This window comes from Lissotriton helveticus, chromosome 2_1, assembly GCF_964261635.1.
Source record: "Lissotriton helveticus chromosome 2_1, aLisHel1.1, whole genome shotgun sequence".
Taxonomy (NCBI): domain Eukaryota; kingdom Metazoa; phylum Chordata; class Amphibia; order Caudata; family Salamandridae; genus Lissotriton; species Lissotriton helveticus.
The window spans coordinates 1,436,441,509-1,436,458,561 of record NC_136059.1 but is presented as its reverse complement, the minus strand read 5'-3'; the positions used below and the strand labels follow the sequence as shown (position 1 = coordinate 1,436,458,561).

At 47.2% G+C, this 17,053-nt stretch overlaps 1 long non-coding RNA gene across 1 annotated transcript in view; it reads right to left on the bottom strand.

Moving 5' to 3' along the window:
* Positions 1 to 17,053, bottom strand: part of LOC144819786 (uncharacterized) — a 160,868-nt gene that overhangs the window by 48,386 nt on the left and 95,429 nt on the right. The window contains exon 3 of the long non-coding RNA XR_013607567.1: positions 12,576 to 12,674. This is a non-coding gene — a long non-coding RNA (uncharacterized LOC144819786). The remainder of the gene's footprint in view (positions 1 to 12,575; positions 12,675 to 17,053) is intronic.

The window sequence follows — 17,053 nt, the reverse complement described above, 5'->3', positions numbered from 1 at the left end:
CACGGAGTGTGAACACCCAGCAGGTGTGTTCAAAAAGCCCTCACCCACCAACCTGGTTGGTGGCATGCTTCATCATCGGGCCCACCTAGTGGCACCTAGCGTGCCCCGGGTGTGCTTCAACGCCTGACTACAGCGGAGCTGGTATTTTACTGAGTGTGCGGTGAAGATAGTTAAGGAAGTGATGTTAAAACGGCTGAACGGTGGTCCCAGTACCCGAAGGTAAAATTAGACTTTAATACCTGGGCCTCCGTCAGCGGTTAAAAATAAGGCAAGGGGATGTAAGAGGCGAGTTACGACCTCTCACATCCAATGGGTCAACATGTTTCAGCCAGTGCCTTATGACTAGACTGGCTTTCTTCAGGACCTAAAATAAGTGAGTGCAAATTACCTAGTGGGGGTGTAGGGGAGACTATGTGTCTACACGCCCTAAAGTGTATCTACGTGTGAGAGGGGGATTCCCTTCTCAAGACCACCTGTACACATAACATGGAAGGACAAAACAAAACATACAGGGAGAAGGTAGAGTCATTAGGATGTACAGTTTTACGCACATCTGATGCCGTCACTATAGCGAGTGATGGTGGGCTATAGGCGGCTATGGTGTGATGGTATTGGTGGTACCATCACAGTGGGAATCGCACTGATAACTCGAAAGTGAGGTGTTTTAAGAGACGGAGTAAAACAGGGTGCATTAGTGAAAATGCGGCGCAAGGAGGGATTCTTACGCAAGTTATTTGCTCAGTCTGACCTCAAGGTTGGGAGGTGGCAAAAGGCTTGAAAGTTAAAATCTCCCAATATTGTGAAGGTAGGGTGATCTGACGTGGTCTCCAGGAAAGTTAAAAGAGCGTTGGTAAATGGACCTCTAGGTCCTGGGGGTCGGTATAACAGGAGGCTATTAAATATTAGTTGGTTGTTAAATTTGACCGAGAAGGATATGGCCTCTGATTCCAGTCCTGGCTGATGGAGAATATGTACTTTAAAGGTTGAGCGGTGAATGATAGCTACACCTCCCCCCATATTTCCTTGTCTGTCTACATGTGCTACAGAATAGTCTGAGGGTACTGCGGTATTCCAGTCCGGCCCAGAAGAGTCTGTTGCCCATGTTTCGGTTAAAAAGGCCAGATCAACCTCGTTGTCCACAATGAGAGATTCAATTTCATGTTTGTGCCTGGGCATTGACCTAACGTTTAGGAGTATGTTTTTTAGAGACTTGCTGTTAGGTATGGATCGGCAGTGCGTTGGCTGGGTGTAAGGGTGGGAAGGGGTAATCGAGGGTAGAGAGTTGAGCCCACTGAGTGAGGGGTGTGGTATTGTATAGCCGCAAAATCGACATCTGCTGAAGTTCGGCCTACCTCTCACTGAGAGTGGTGCTGCAAGTTGGCATTTTTTGCATTTTAGGTTAAGGAGTGTTTCTCTGGAATAGCAGTATTTCAAGTGCGCCGGTGGAAGTTGAGCAGGGGTTGTGGCCCTGGGCGCTGGACGGGCGCAGACGGGCTTGCCTTTGGCGCGCTGCCGGCACGCCCGCTGCGCGGCCGGGAAAGACACATGATTTAAGTAAGGGGAAGTTGAGGGAGGGGTGTGTCCTATCGTAGAGGGGGCGTGGCCTGACCAGGCTTCCCCTGGATGTCGTCAATGAGTGTAGCGACCCTCGACAGCTTTCAAATCAGCTGTGCGGGAGGGAGTGCTAGCAAGAATAATGCCAGGTACAAGGTTAGTGAAGGTTAAAAATACAAAGAAAATACAAAGAATGCAATTTTAAAATGATCGCTCGTTGCTCCCGGCTTTCCGCCTCAGGAGTTATTCTCTATCTGTCAGCGCGAGGCTGTTGGCGCGCTATGAAGGCGGGGGCGTGGCCTATCATAGAGGGGGCGTGGCCCGACCAGGCTTCCCCTGGATGTAGTCAATGAATGTAGCGACCCTCTACAGCTTTCAAATCAGCTGTGCGGGAGGGAGTGCTAGCAAGAATAATGCCAGGTACAAGGTTAGAAATACAAAGAAAATACAAAGAATGCAAATTTTAAAATGATCGCTCGTTGCTCCCGGCTTTCCGCCTCAGGAGTTAGTCTCTATCTCCAGCTCTTGTGCCCATTGCAGAAATGCATAGTTTTCAACCACTGTACCATGCAGCTCAGTTGTTGGCTCTGGGTTCCTTGGGTTCTTGGAGAGCCTATAAACCCTACATACATCCCAAGAAGGGTCTAGTGGACACAATGGTATATTGCTTTTGTAAATCGGCCATTGTGACAAAAAGTTACAGATTAAAATGTCACAAAGGCCCACTTTTTCCTACTCATTTGCAAAATTTCTTCATTTCAACAGATATTTTCCTTGGGAAAACGTTGAGGATCTACACGACCCCTTGCTGAATTCGGAATTTTGTCTACTTTTCAGAAATCTATAGCTTTCCTGATCCTGGCACTGGATTCCACCACAAACTGGAAGTAGATTGGCAGCAAAAAAATAGGAAAACTGAGGTACAAAATTAGGTTCTCTGATTCAGTTCTGCATATTCCTAAAAGATGTAAATATGGTGACTTTAGTGCAGTAAAACGTTCGTGGATGTCATTCTTAGGAAGCAAAACAAACTTATGTAAAGCACTATTTCCCTATTTGTTTTTTTTTTAAACTCAAGATTTGCTATATTTTGCCTATTTTCTTGGTCCCCTCCGGGGGAACCCACACACCCTAGGTACCTTTCAAATCATAGGTTTTTTTGCGGGGGAGATAAGGACACATATTTGGGGTGGATACTTTTTGTGGAAAAAAAAGTATTGAGCCATAATCACAAAATACCCCAAATAGCCGGCTCATCAGCGGCACACGCACAGGGGGCGGAGTCTGTACCAGTTAAGGTGTTGACTACCACTGGCGGCTTTGCTGTATGCAGTTAATGAGTTATTGAAATCATGAACACTTAATGCTTTTCTCTCGATGGTCAATGCATTTGTAGAATATATGTCCAGTTAAGATCTCATGACGAATTTTGATAAGTCACACAATCAGGTTTGTGGCCCCAAACATTAGTGTCCCAGCCTTCAGTTATGGAGGCAGCCGTTAAACTTTTGTCAATTTTATTTCATATTTAGGCATTTGTTTTGGCTCATGTGGCTCATGGGGTACTCATGTTACTAACGCTCAGCTTAGGTTCACTAGATCTATATGCATATAAGGATAAGTTACTTACCTGTAATCCTAGTTCTCTTCCAGGGGTATACTCATCAAAGTCATAAGCATTGAATTATCTCCGCCCATAAGCGGGAACCCGGAACATATAGCCTAATATATAAATGTGTAAAATATGTAAATAGAGTACATAGTACTAAAAAATTATACACATATAGATGTATAACAAATAATATGCAGCCCTAAACATAACCAATAGGCTAAGCAAACCACAATTACATGTCTTTCTGTAGTATGAAAATAACTCATAAAATATACAGTAAGAAGGAATATGCTACTTACCAGTATGCATCTGTTCTTGGCATGTAGGGCTGCTGACATTCATATATCTGTGCATAGATCGCCGCCTAGTGTTGGGTCCGGATGATTGCACATTGTTGTCCTGGAAGAGTCTTCGAAGAATCACGAGATAGGTGGGTCCTCCCCTGGACTACAGTGCGCATGGGCATCTTCTCCATCCTCAAGATTGTTTTTCGCCATTGTGGCAGAGATGGAGTATGGTACAGTCCTTGACCTCAGCGCGGCCTTTGACACGGTCAGCCATGACATCTTGCTGAACCGGCTGTCCAGTGTTGGTATCAAGCACAAGGCATGGCTATGGCTCGAGTCCTTCGTGAAAGATAGATCCTTTCAGGTATTCGACGGGGAATCAGTGTCCACTAGCAGACCATTAAGGTGCGGGGTCCCACAAGGCTCCTCTTTAAGCCCTGCGCTATTCAACATTTATATGAGGCCACTGGCTGAGGTTGTTCGTCCGTATGGAGTTAAGATCATTTCCTATGCGGACGACACCCAGCTGGTGGTTTCATTGGCGCAGGAGGCCAAGATGCCAATGAGCAGAGGACTTAGTAAATGTCTTGAGGAGGTAAAGAGCTGGATGTCCTCCTCATCACTCAAACTAAACGGGGACAAGACGGAGATGATGCTTCTGGGCACTGCCGATCCAAGCTCCTTCAATTCCCTGTGGCCACCCTGTCTGGGCACCCCCCCAGCACCTAAGGACAACATCAGGAGTCTCGGGGTGTGGCTGGACAGTTCCCTTTCATTTGATACACAAGCTACCAAACTATCGGCCACCTGCTTTGGCCTTCTTAGGATGCTTAAAAAAGTTCTTCATCTTTTACCCATGGAGGCTAAGCAGGTAGCCATTCAGGGTCTGATCCAGTCCCGCCTGGATTTCAACAACGTCCTGTACCTCGCTGCGCCAGATTACACACTGCGGAGACTTCAAACAGTGCAGAACTGTGCAGCCCGGACACTGCTCCAGCTCCCACGCCGGCAATCTGTTAGAGCCGGCCTGACCAGTCTTCACTGGCTGCCAGTTCGCCAAAGAATCCACTTCAAAGCCATGTGTATCACCCACCAGGCTTTCTGGGACACAGGCCCTATGATCACCCGCGACCTAGTCTCCCACTACCATCCAAGCAGAAACCTCCGTTCGAACCAGACCTTTATGGCTACCGCACCCAGAATAAAAAGAGCCAGATCAGGCGGTAGGACCTTTGCCCATAACGCTGCCAAGCTGTGGAACGCCCTTCCTCTTCATTTGAGAGCTAACCCCAATCTCTCCTCATTCCGGAAACAGCTCAAGACACTTCTTTTCAACTCCACACAGTAATCCCTGCTAACTATCCCTGCCTCTGCCTAAATCATCTGTTGGTTCCTTAGCGCTTGGACGCCCCCGGGCAACAATCGGGCTCTATAAATCCACATACAAATACAAATACAAATGTCCATGCAAGAAAGTAAGAAAGTAGTGATGATGCTACAGCTGCGACAGGCACCAGGGAGGAGGGTGGGCGATATGAATGTCAGCAGCCCTACATGCCAAGAACAGATGCATACTGGTAAGTAGCATATTCCGTTCGAGGCATGTGGGCTGCTGAATTCATTTCTGTGCATAGAATGTATAGCAGTTTCTCACTTAGCGGTGGCTACCTGTGCCAGCTGCAGCAGTCTGAAAGAGTTTTTAGAACAGCCTGTCCTACAGCTGCTTGCTGTTTGGAATGTACGTCCACACAATAGTGTTTTGTGAAAGTATGTATGGTTGACCATGTGGCTGCTCTACATATTTCCTGTAGAGGAATGTTTCCTAGGAAAGCCATGGATGCCCCTAGTTTGCGTGTAGAATGCGCTCTTGGGGGAACTGTTAAAGTGCGTTTTGATTTTAGATAACATATTTGGAAGCACTTAACTATCCATCTGGCTAACCCAGATTTTGAAATAGAGTTGCCTTTGTGTTGTGGTGAGAAGGCAACAAACAACTGTTTAGTTTTTCGAAAATCCTTAGTTCTATCAATGTAGTATAGAAGTGCTCTCTTGACATCTAGGGTGTGTAGAGCTCTTTCAGGTACTGACTGTGGATTTGGAAAGAACAATGGCAGTTCTATTGTTTGATTGATATGAAAATGGGATACCACCTTGGGCATGAATTTAGGGTTTGTCCTAAGAACTACCCTATTCGCATGTATCTGGATGAATGGCTCTTGAATAGTTAGGGCTTGTAGCTCGCTAACTCTTCTAAGTGAAGTAATTGCTACTAGAAATGCCACTTTCCATGTTAAAAATTGTAAGTCACACGAATGCAATGGTTCAAATGGTGGTCCCATTAGTCTGGTTAAAGCAATGTTTAGGTTCCAGACAGGTGAAGGCGGGTGTTTTGGGGGGATTATTCGTGTGAGGCCCTCCATGAATGCTTTAATTGCAGGTACTCTGAATATCGAAAGATGCTGTCTGTTGTGAAGATAAGCTGCAATGGCAGCTAAGTGTATTCTTATAGACGAATAAGCTAGATTGCAACGATGTAAGTGCAAAAGATAGCAAATGATATTTTGCGTTGAAGCATCTAGTGGGTTTATGTCATTGTTATTGCAGTAAATGACAAAACGCTTCCACTTTGCAGCGTAACAGGCTCTGGTTGTAGGCTTTTTTGCCTCCTTGATGATGTTCATACAGTCAGGAGGTAAGTTTAGGTACCCAAACTTCAAGACTTCATGAGCCAGATCGCAAGGTTAAGTTGTTGCGGATCTGGGTGCTGTATGTCTCCATGGCTCTGGGTGAGTAGAGTGGGTGTGAGCCGCAGTCTTTGATGAGGCACCACGGAAAGTTCTAGGAACGTTGTGTACCATGGTTGCCTTGCCCATGTTGGAGCAACTAGGATTAGTGTCATTGAATGTTGTCGTAGTTTGCGTGCCACTAGCGGTATTAACGGTGCTGGGGGAAAAGCGTACGCAAATCTGCCTGACCTGTTCATCCATATCGCATTGCCCTGCGGATGTGGAAACCTGGCGGCAAAGTACTGGCATTTTGCGTTTTCTTTTGTGGCGAACAGGTCTATCTCTGGTTGTCCCCATTGTTGCAGGTATGGTTGGAGCACTGTGGGATGAACCTCCCACTCGTGCAGCTGTTGGCTGTGTCTGCTGAGCAGATCCGCTACTTGGTTGTCTTTGCCTGGGAGGTGTTCCGCCATGAGAAAAATGTTTCTTTGGATGGCCCACTTCCATATGCTTTGTGCTAGATGTGATAGCTGTGGAGTGTGTTCCTCCCTGTTTCTGTATGTAGTACATTGCTGTCATGTTGTCCGTCCGGATCAACACAGCCTTGTTGCATAAATGTACTTTGAACGCTTTCATAGCTAGAAAAATTGCCATCATTTCTAGCAAGTTGATGTGCATTTTCTTTTGTTGTGCTGTCCATAGGCCCTGCACTGTGTACTGAAGGACATGGGCTCCCCATCCTATCAGGGATGCGTCCGTTGTCAACACTATCTGTGGTACAGGCTCTTGGAACAGTCGTCCCTTGCAAAGGTTATGTGGATTCCACCAATGCAGAGAGTTGTATGCACGACTGGTAACCAACACTAGGTCTTTCAATTGTCCTTGAGCCTGGTTCCACTGCCGAGCTAAGCACTCCTGTAGTGGACGCATGTGTAGTCTTGCGTGAGGGACTATGAAGGTGAACGAAGCCATCATGCCTATGAGTTGCATAAACACTCGGGCAGAGAGCGAGTGTTGGGGCTTGAACCTTTGGATTAGTAGCTGCATACTGTTTATTCTTACAGCGTTTGGGTATGCTTTTGCTGTTAGAGTATTTATTGTTGCTCCCAGGTACTGCTGTACGTGGGATGGTTGAAGGTGAAATTTTTGGTAGTTTAACGTGAAGCCTAGGCTGTGCAGTAGGTGAATTGTCTTCGACATGTGGCTGGCACACTGCTGGGCTGACTTTGCTTGTATGAGCCAGTCGTCCAGGTACGGATAGACATGAATATGTTGTCTTCTCAAATCTGCAGCTACTGTCGCTAGGCATTTTGTGAACACTCTTGGAGCTGTTGTTACACCAAATGGAAGGACTTTAAATTGGTAATGTTGATTTAGTAGCGTGAACCTGAGGTACTTCCTGTGAGCAGGATGTATCGGGATATGGAAATATGCGTCTTTGAGGTCCAAAGTTGAGAGGAAGTCTCCTTGCTGCAACAGTGGTAACACTTGTTGTAGAGTGAGCATATGAAAACGTTCTGATAAGATGTAATGATTTAGGGGTCTGAGGTCCAATATTGTATAGTGAATATACCCCTGTACCTTGATGTTCTAATGGTACTAGTTCTATGGCCCCTTTTTGCAGCATGCTGAGGACTTCTTGCTGCAATAAGTTGAGGTGTTCTACAGACATAGGACGTTGTCTTGGAGGTATGTTGGGTGGTGTGGAGGTTAGCTCTAGGCAATAGCCATCTCGGATAATTTGCCTTACCCACTTGTCTGTAGTGATGTTTTGCCAGACAGGTAGGAATTGTTGTAATCGTCCCCCGACTGGTGTTATATGGTCTGGGGGTAGCGCTAAGGAGTCACTGTTTTGTATTGGTAGAGGATCTGGTGGTGTTGTTTCCTCGTCCTCTGCCTTTGTTGTTATTGCCGCGGTATCCACCTCTATTGTTTTTATTGTAGGTGGTTTGTGTGTTTTCCTTGTAGTTTGTGGTCTGCTGTGATGAGCTGCCTCTTGCAGCCCCCTGTAATTTGAGCGACGAAAGGAGCCTCTATGTTGTTGTGACTGTAGGGCTCCCATAGACTTCGCCATCTCAGTGTATTTTTTCATTTTGTCCAGTATTGTATCTGTTCCTGGACCAAATAAGTAGTCAGGATTGACTGGCTGGTTTAACAAAGTGGTCTGGACTTCGTTTTTAAAACCAGAAATGCGGAGCTACGGATGTCTCCTGATCATAACACTGGTGTTAAGAGACCTGGCAGCTGTATCTGCTACGTCTAAGGCACATTTAATGGAGGCGTTAGTGATTATCTTTCCCTCCTGTATTAATTGTTCAGCCTGTTCTTTGTAAGTGTCAGGTAAATGCTGGAGAAGTGTCTCTAAGGTATCATAGTGTGCCCTGTCATACCTAGCTAACAGGGCTTGCATGTTAGATATTCTCCATATGTTAGCTGCCTGTGCGGCTACCCTTTTCCCTGATGCTTCAAAGATCTTTGATTTTTCGTCGGGAGGTGGAGCTTCCCCAGTTGTTTGTGAGTTTGCACGTTTACGTGCATTTGCAACCACTAAAGAATCCAAAGGCAATTGTCCTTTAATGAATGTAGGGTCTAGTGGCGATGGCCTGTATTTTCTCTCTATTCTGGGGTTAATGACCCTTGCCTTAGTGGTGTCTTTAAATATGTCTCATGCATGTTTAGTACCCCTTTTAACATAGGCAGTGTCTTAACAGATCTTTCTGATGTGGCAAAAGTGTCAAAGAGGAAATCTTCCTCCACAGGGTCTGCATGCATGTCCACATTGTGATGGAGGGCTGCCCTTTCGATTAAGGAATTAAAAGCAGCTGTGTCCTCTGTAGGGGAAGGCCTAGTAGGGTATGCTGGTGTATCAGGAATGGCTTGAGAGTCACCGGGGTGTACTGGATCAGCCCATGGTTGAGTAGGACTGTCTTGGTCAGTGTCTACTGGGTAGCTGTATTCCTGATCATATTCCTCATCCACCTCTTCATCTGAGTGTGTGGGTGTTTATGAGTATGCGTTAGGCTCAAATAGAATAGGTGAAGTAGAACAGTCCCTTTTCTTTTTGAGTGGTATAGTGCAAGTCTCTTTTTGAGTCTCTGGTCCGATCTTCCTCTTGTGGAGAGTGAGTTTCCCAGAGTTAGGGTCAATGTAAAGTTTTGTTTGTTCAACTGATTCAGGGTCTGGATGTAAGACTTCCTGTTCAGCAGTTCTTGGTGTTTTTGCCAATGTCTTTTGCTTGGTTTGTTTCGGTTCGATGCCGCTCTTGGGCTCCACCGCCTTTGTTTTTGAGGAAGGTGGGAGGCCAAACTTAATCGGTCCGATGTTCTTTTGTGGTACTACAGTTTGTTTTGGTAGTGCCTGTTTCTTCAGAGCCGTACATTTTCCCGTTTCGACAGTCTTTTTTGGTTCATTTATGGCCTTGTGTCCTTGTGTCGATTTCGGCACCGATGGTTTCGGATCGACGCTCTGATGTCGGTTCGACGGCCTTTTTCGGGTCGATTTTCTTCGGCTCGATCGTTTTCTTTTGCTGAGCCATTTGTTTGTCTCCTTTTTGTTTGGGGTCGACAACCTTTTTTGGATCGAGTCACTTTTTTGTGTTGGCAGCTGTCGACGCCGATGTTTTCGGTTCGACGCCCTTTTGTCTTGGAATAGATGTAGGGGCGCTGGCTTTTGGCTCGACGACCTTTGTGTTCGACTCTGATGGGTCGATATAGTTTGGCCCGAAGACTGTATTGTCGACGAGTTTCTTTGGTCTCGACTCCGATGGATCGACGTAGTGTGGTCCGAAGACCGTGTAGTCGATCAGTTTCGGTTTCGTTTTCTGTTCCACCACTTTTGGTTTCGATACAACCAATTTCGGAGTACGTTGATCCAATGGCTTTTTAGTAATATTCTTAGCCGAGCTGTATTGCGGGGCTATAGAATGTGTTTCGAGATCTTGGCTAAGGCCTTGTGGCGATGCCTCTACCTGAGCCTGTGGAACTATGGAGGTATAGGTATGGGGCGCCGTACTCACGGTTGGGCCCGGTTCGTCACTGGAGTCGTCCTCTGCGGCTCCAATCCCTTGTTCGCCGTCCCCTACCTCGACGATGTCTTCTTCCTCGTCGATGTAGTAGTTGGAGTCATGCTTCGATTCTTGATCAGACTGTTCTTCATATTCTTCGGCAAGATCTTCTTCGTCGAAGATATTTTCTGGCTCTGGCGCTTGTTTCTGCATTGTTAGTCTAGCAGCCCATCGAGTTCGAAGTGTCTTTTTGGAACGAAATTGGGCACAGGCTAGACAGTCGGATTCATTATGTTCTGGCGATAAGAACTTGTTACATACGGGGTGCTTATCGATATGTGGGTATTTAGAGTTACAAAGAGGGCATCTTTTAAATGGGCTCGGTTCCATCGACGACTGGTCACGTGGCGCCGAGAAGGCCCGCGGCCCGATTCGACGTCCCAAGTTGTAAAAGTTTGTAAAGAAGTCTGTCGGCAGCGATACGAGACAATACCGACGATACCGAAGGCCTTTTGGCCTCTAGAAAGTGTAGTTTCGATTCCGAACTTCGAGTAAAGGAAAGTACATCCGAACCCAATGGCGGAAAAAAACAATCTGAGGATGGAGAAGATGCCCATGCGCACTGTAGTCCAGGGGAGGAGCCACCTATCTCGTGATACTTCGAAGACTCTTCCAGGACAACAATGTGCAATCATCCGGACCCAACACTAGGCGGCGATCTATGCACAGATATGAATTCAGCAGCCCACATGCCTCGAACAAAGACATGAACATTAGTTACATTCTGCAGAAAGAACCTTTTATTTTCATCAAAGAAAGTAGGTAATGAAAGGCTAATAGCCCATCAGGCTGCATAAGCAAATAACATCCCTGTACAGAAAAGGGAACTGGCACCTCGCCTTTAAGGCCTCAGAGAATCTGAACACTTTTCTTTTAAGGCCTTTAGGAGAACCCTGCACCCATCATGCCCCACAGGTGACAGTTAGGTTAGTTCTTTTGTACGGTATAGAAACCTGTAGGAACCTGCCTATCAAATGCAACAGTAACTTATCCAACAACTGCTACTGCTCGACCGGGGAGGCGGGAGTGTGCTTATGACTTTGATGAGTATACCCCTGGAAGAGAACACCTGTGAAACAGATACTCCTGCATATAGCAAAAGTACACTCTAGTCGGAAATTGAAAACATAAAAATGGTAACTGACACCCACACTCAAGCCAGACCTAAAAATTGCAGGTTTGAAAAACAAATCCTTACACTCTACCCCCTTCTCATGCTACATGAGGCCCCAGAATACTGAAATAGTTTGCTACCATCAGCGGTACAGTCTTTGCCGTATGCTGTGTTCCCTTTATCATGGCTATGCCATCCTTATTTTTTTAATCACCTACGTTCTTTTTTTTTTTTTTAATTGTAAGCTATATTCCAAAAGAACGGCTTGCTAAGGAAATGTACAAATAAAAATAAATTTATATTTTTAGAAAAGTTTTAGAATGCTCTTTGGAAAGTGTTTCTTAAGGTTAAGAAAATTCAAGGCAAACCTGTAATTCACATAACAATATAAATTAAAAAGTTCAATAATGATACTGCTTTTCTAATGGTAATGATACTGGTTTGCTAATGGTTGTTCAAAGCATTTGACCGGTAACCTGTTTGACTAAAAAGAAATACAGAGGTGGGAAATTTCATTCCCTCCTACTTGTTTTGGATGCTACAAATAATGGGGAGAATTTACCAATATTTCATTCAATGCAACTTGCTGTGTAGCGTTAAAGTGAGGGCAGAAATCTACCATATCTACTAAGATATAGCGCACTTCTGCTCTCTCCTAGACATGGTGCACTGTTTGCTGCATAGCACCAACGCAGGGTTAAGCTGCAAGGGTTTCTGCATTACAGGCAGGATTGTTTTTGTGCAGGAAGAGGCCATATCCATGTTCTACATGTGATGCCAAATGCATTACACACAGAGGCGGCAACAAAGAAATTAAGATATTTCTCCTAGTTATGCCTGCGATAGGCGCACCTTTCAGCGCTATACCAGGTTTGCTGCCTTGAAATCTGGAATTGCATGAAATTCCATGGGTGTTTGCTTGAGATTGCCAATGCTCTTCCTCTAGAATGCTCACCACAGAGAAATGTACCTTAACACCAAGCAAGCTGATGCACTGCGTTGCATTTCTTTACAAAGTCACACAAGGCAGAGAAAATGGCCTCTTGTGTGGCTTTGTAAATTCTATTTAAGGTCTTGCGTTGTATTGAGATTACTTAAGTCATGCAAAGACAACATAAGACCTTAGCAAATCCACCCTCAAATATTTAACTTGGGTCCCAAATCCCACTGTTCATTCAAAATATTTCATTGAACATAGGCCTTCCCAGTTGACAATTACCAGCTGCAATTTCTTTTGCAATTCGCTCTGCCTCCTCATGCTTTGCTTTCTCCTCCGCTTCTATTCTTTTTTCCTCTGCTGCAATAGGCTGAAGATAATCTGATGAAGAAAAGAAGAGCAACGTGATTTTTTTTAAAACACTGCAATAGTAAAGCAATACATCTTAAAACTTAAATACAAAGCATTGTGATCATTTACAAGGACAATTTTATGGCAAGTTGTTGGAAATGGCCATATTTGACAGTCCCCGAAATGTTTGCCTTCTGTAGCTGAACCCAATTTTGTTGGCATTAAGACTCTGCACATTCACCAGCAAAGAGTAGTAAATTGTCTGCGTCTCTTTCAAACCATTGTAAAATGGGTATACAAGCAACTGGCACATTACATTTACTTACAAGTCCCTAGTAAATGGTAATACAGGTATCCAGGGCCTGTAAATGAAATGCTTCAAATGGGTTTCAGCACGCCCTATGCCACACACTAAACTAGTACTATAGACCATGCCTGAAGCCTGCCCCTCCAGCCTGTAGTGCAGTTTTAAACTGCCATGTAGATTTGGAAAAATAAGCCTTTACACAGACCTAAACCTTCCTTTTTAATAACTTTCACCCCTGAAGTAATCCCAAAGCCTCAAAGGCCAGTCTTCTAAAGAGATTTCACTGTAGGCAAAGCTAGCACTGAATTACCCTATTACACTTAATATGTGATAACGAATAGTTTACCTGTCGGTGTAGTTTTGCAGCTTGAAGATCTGTCTGGAATCGTAGTCTTTTCTTTCTTTTTTTTTTCCCCGGAGCGCAGGTGGGCGTCGACGTCCCACCTTTTGGTGTACTTCCTGTGACGTCGGCACGCTTCCCGCGGAAGCTCCCACCTTTGGGCGGCATCTTCTGGTTCTTTTTTTCTTGTTTTTTGTGTTCTGTTCGTGAATCCTTGGCAATGTTTTCAAGTTCTTCCTCAAGTAAATGGTTTATCACTTGGTCCCTTAAAGTGTCTGTTTGTACTTTAAACAGAGTATTTCCACCTTCCTCTCCTGCCTCATCTTTCCCGCGGAGGTGGGTGGGTTCGCTAGTGAATCCAGAAAGATCTTCAAGCTGCAAAACTACACCGACAGGTAAGAAACTATTAGTTTGCAACGTGAATCTTTCTGGATTCACTATGCTGTGCATAGATTTTGTAGCGGTTTGTTACTTTTGTTTGCGGCTGGGTGGAAGCGGAGCTTTAGTTGTTGAACATATGTTGAAGCGCTTTCTGTCCAACTTGTGCTTCTTTGTTCATTTGTATATCCACGCAGTAGTGCTTAGTGAACGTGTGCAATGAAACACATGTTGCCGCCAGGCATATGTCCTGAATGGGTGTGTTAGACAGGAAGGCTATTGTTGCTCCCTTTTTTCTGGTAGAATGGGCTTGCGCCCCCCTCTGATAGTTCTTGCCTTGCCAGGGCCGGACTGGGAACCAAAACCGGCCCCAGCAAAGTGCTCGGCCGGCCCCGTTGGGGGAGGTTGGGGGTGCGACCGAGCTCTTTGCCGGGACCGGTTTTCGGCCGATTTTGTTAAAGGGCCGATTTTGCAGCTGTGCTGCATAAACGGACCTGTAACAAAACCGGCCCTCAGGGGCCCAAAACCGGCCACCACCCTTGCGTCGCCCTGGAGGATTGCCCGGTGCCCGCAACGGTCAGTCCGGGCCTGTGCCTTGCCTGCTTGTGGCAGAATTGTATCGTCCTTTGTCACTGGTCTACCCAGGAAACTGGTTGCGAAGGACACAAAGAACTGCTTTGTTTTCCTGTGCTCCTTCATTCTTTTTATGTAACGCAGCACTGCCCTTCTAGCATCTAGAGAGTGCAGTGCCCTCTCTGCGCTTGTGAATGGTTTCTGAAAAAAGCTTGGTATTTGTATTGTTTGGTTCATGTGGAACCTTGACACCCCCTTTGGCATGAAGTGTGGGTCCGTTCTCATTACCACCTGTCATTGTGTATTTGGATGTAGAGCTTGCAGCTCGCTTACCCTGCGCAGCGGGGTGATTGCCACCAGGAAGGCTGTCTTCATTGTTAGCATTTGTAGTGAGGTCTTGTGGATGGGTACAAAGGGCGCTTTCATAAGCTCCGTTAGAACTAAATTAAGGTTCCATGCCGGCGGCGGCATCCTCTTTGGTGGTGCGATCTTTTTTGCCTCTTCCAGGAATCTCTTTACTACTTGTGATGTAAAGAAGCTCTTTCCTGTCTCTCCTCTTGTGTAGGCTACTATCGCTGCAAGGTGTACCCTCAGCGAGGATGAGCTTAGTTTTGCTTTCAGCAGGTGTGTGAGGTACCTCATCACCGTTGATTCCCTGGTCACCTTTTTGTGCAGTTTTTTCTTGCTGCACCCTTGTGTGAACCTTTTCCATTTTGCCAAATAGCATTTACGTGTGGTAGGTTTCCTTACCTCTCGTAGCACCCGCAGGGTGCTCTCAGGGAGTCTTAGATGTGCAAACTCTATGTCCTCAGGAGCCATGCTGCTAGGTTGATGCTCTCCGGCTCTGGGTGCAGTACCTCTCCGTTTTGCATGGAGAGTAAGTCTTCTCTTTTCCCGAACTTGTGGGGTGGTCCCTGTGCAATTTCCATTATTTGAGAGTACCAGGTCTGCCTTGCCCACTGTGGTGCCACCAGGATCAGTGTCATGTTAGTGGTCCTGCACTTGTTGAGTACCCTGGGTATCAAAAGGTATCGGGGGGGAAAAGCGTAGGCAAATTATTTTCGACCAGCTTATCCATAGGGCATTGCCATGGGATCGTCCCCCTGGTTGCCTGGATGCAAAGTTTCGGCATTTTGCATTCTGGTGTGTTGCAAATAGGTCTATCGCCGGTGTTCCCCACCTCCTGAATAGCCTTTGCATTTCCTGTGCGTCGAGTTCCCACTCGTGGGATGCTGATGTCTGTCTGCTGAGCCTGTCTGCTACCACATTGTCCTTTCCTGGTAGGTATATGGCTAGCAGGTCTATTTTGAGCTGGATGGCCGATCTCCATATCTCCTGTGCTAGGTTAGATAGTGGGGCTGACTGTGTTCCTCCCTGCTTGTTGATGTAGAACATAGTTGTTGTGTTGTCTGTTTGTATCAACACTCTCTGGTTGTAGTGGGCGTGGCCATGGAGGCGATTGGGATGGCCGCCTCTGAGTGAAGCTCCTACATGCGGGCTCCCGACGGCGACTAACTACATGTAACCCGCTGTCGCTGGCCCACACATTGCTGCCGATCCGAATGGGGGAATCCCCCTGACCAACTGGGCGGATCCGGAGGCCACGGGAGCGTCCTGAGTGGTGTCTTCTGCGGAGGGGAACAGAGGCCATTCGGACCTCGGCGCCATCTTCCCTCTCTGCACCGGTGTGATCGGTGATTGCGGCGCGGTGCTCTCCTGCCGGGCCTCCTTCCCGCCGCGCGCTGGGTGTAGGCGCTCGCGCTTGCCGCTGGTCCTCCACGGACTCTTGGGTGGGGGCGTCTGTCTCCGTGGTGCGGCCGCGGCCTCCGGGCCTGTCCGCGCGCTGGAGCCGGGGCCCCGATTTTCGGGCCTGCGGCGGGACTGGGGCGGGGAGCGGGACCGTCCGTCCGGTTGCGGTGGGGGGGGGGCGGCTGGGGCGCCGCGGTGCGCTGCCTTTTGCCCACGGGCGGCCCCGCCTAGACACTACGCGTGGGGTCCCTTATTTCCCACCTGCCCTCCTGTAATAGACTCAAGGAGAGGGACGCTCCCACACTGCTCTGGCCACAGTGAGTGCTACTTCGCCGAGGGGCTCTGTGGCAGCGGACCACGGAGATCGCTGTTCCCTGGCTCTGTCGGCGTGAGGAAGTGGGGCTGATTCTACACACCAACGCTTGGTCACTACACCCCCCGGTCAGACGCCGCACACTGAGGCCTGGTTTGCTGTGATTCTACCTGAGGCCTGGACCTGCCCTGATACATCCATCCAGGCCGCATGCGGACACGCACTCTTCCACTGGCGCCAACGCAATCCTCACTGCCTTGATCATGGGGAAGAGGGACCCGAATCAGCGAAAATTAAGCTTTGACAAGACGTCCCTCTTTGCTACAGACCCTCCGCCAGGCTCATCCGCTGGGGCGACCGGCTCCGCAGGCATGGAGGACACCGCCGCCATGGTAGCTACCATGATGAGCGAAATGCGCGCAGGTTTCAAGGCGCTCGACACCCGCTTCGACAGCCTAGACCAGAAGATTGCTGATATGGGCACCAAGGTGCAGGCCCACGACAGACGACTGGACTTTGCTGAATCCAGGATATCTGATACGGAAGACGGTGCCGCCAAAGCGCTTAAGCGACTGGAAAGAGTTTAGAAAATTCTTAAAGACGTGGCCATGAAAAATGAGGACTTGGAAGCGCGTGGTCGGCGCAACAATATCCGAATCCTTGGTGTGGCGGAGACGACGGCGACGGGTCGTTTTGACACTTTTGTTGAACACCTCCTCATTGAACTGTTCGGTAAGGACACCTTCACG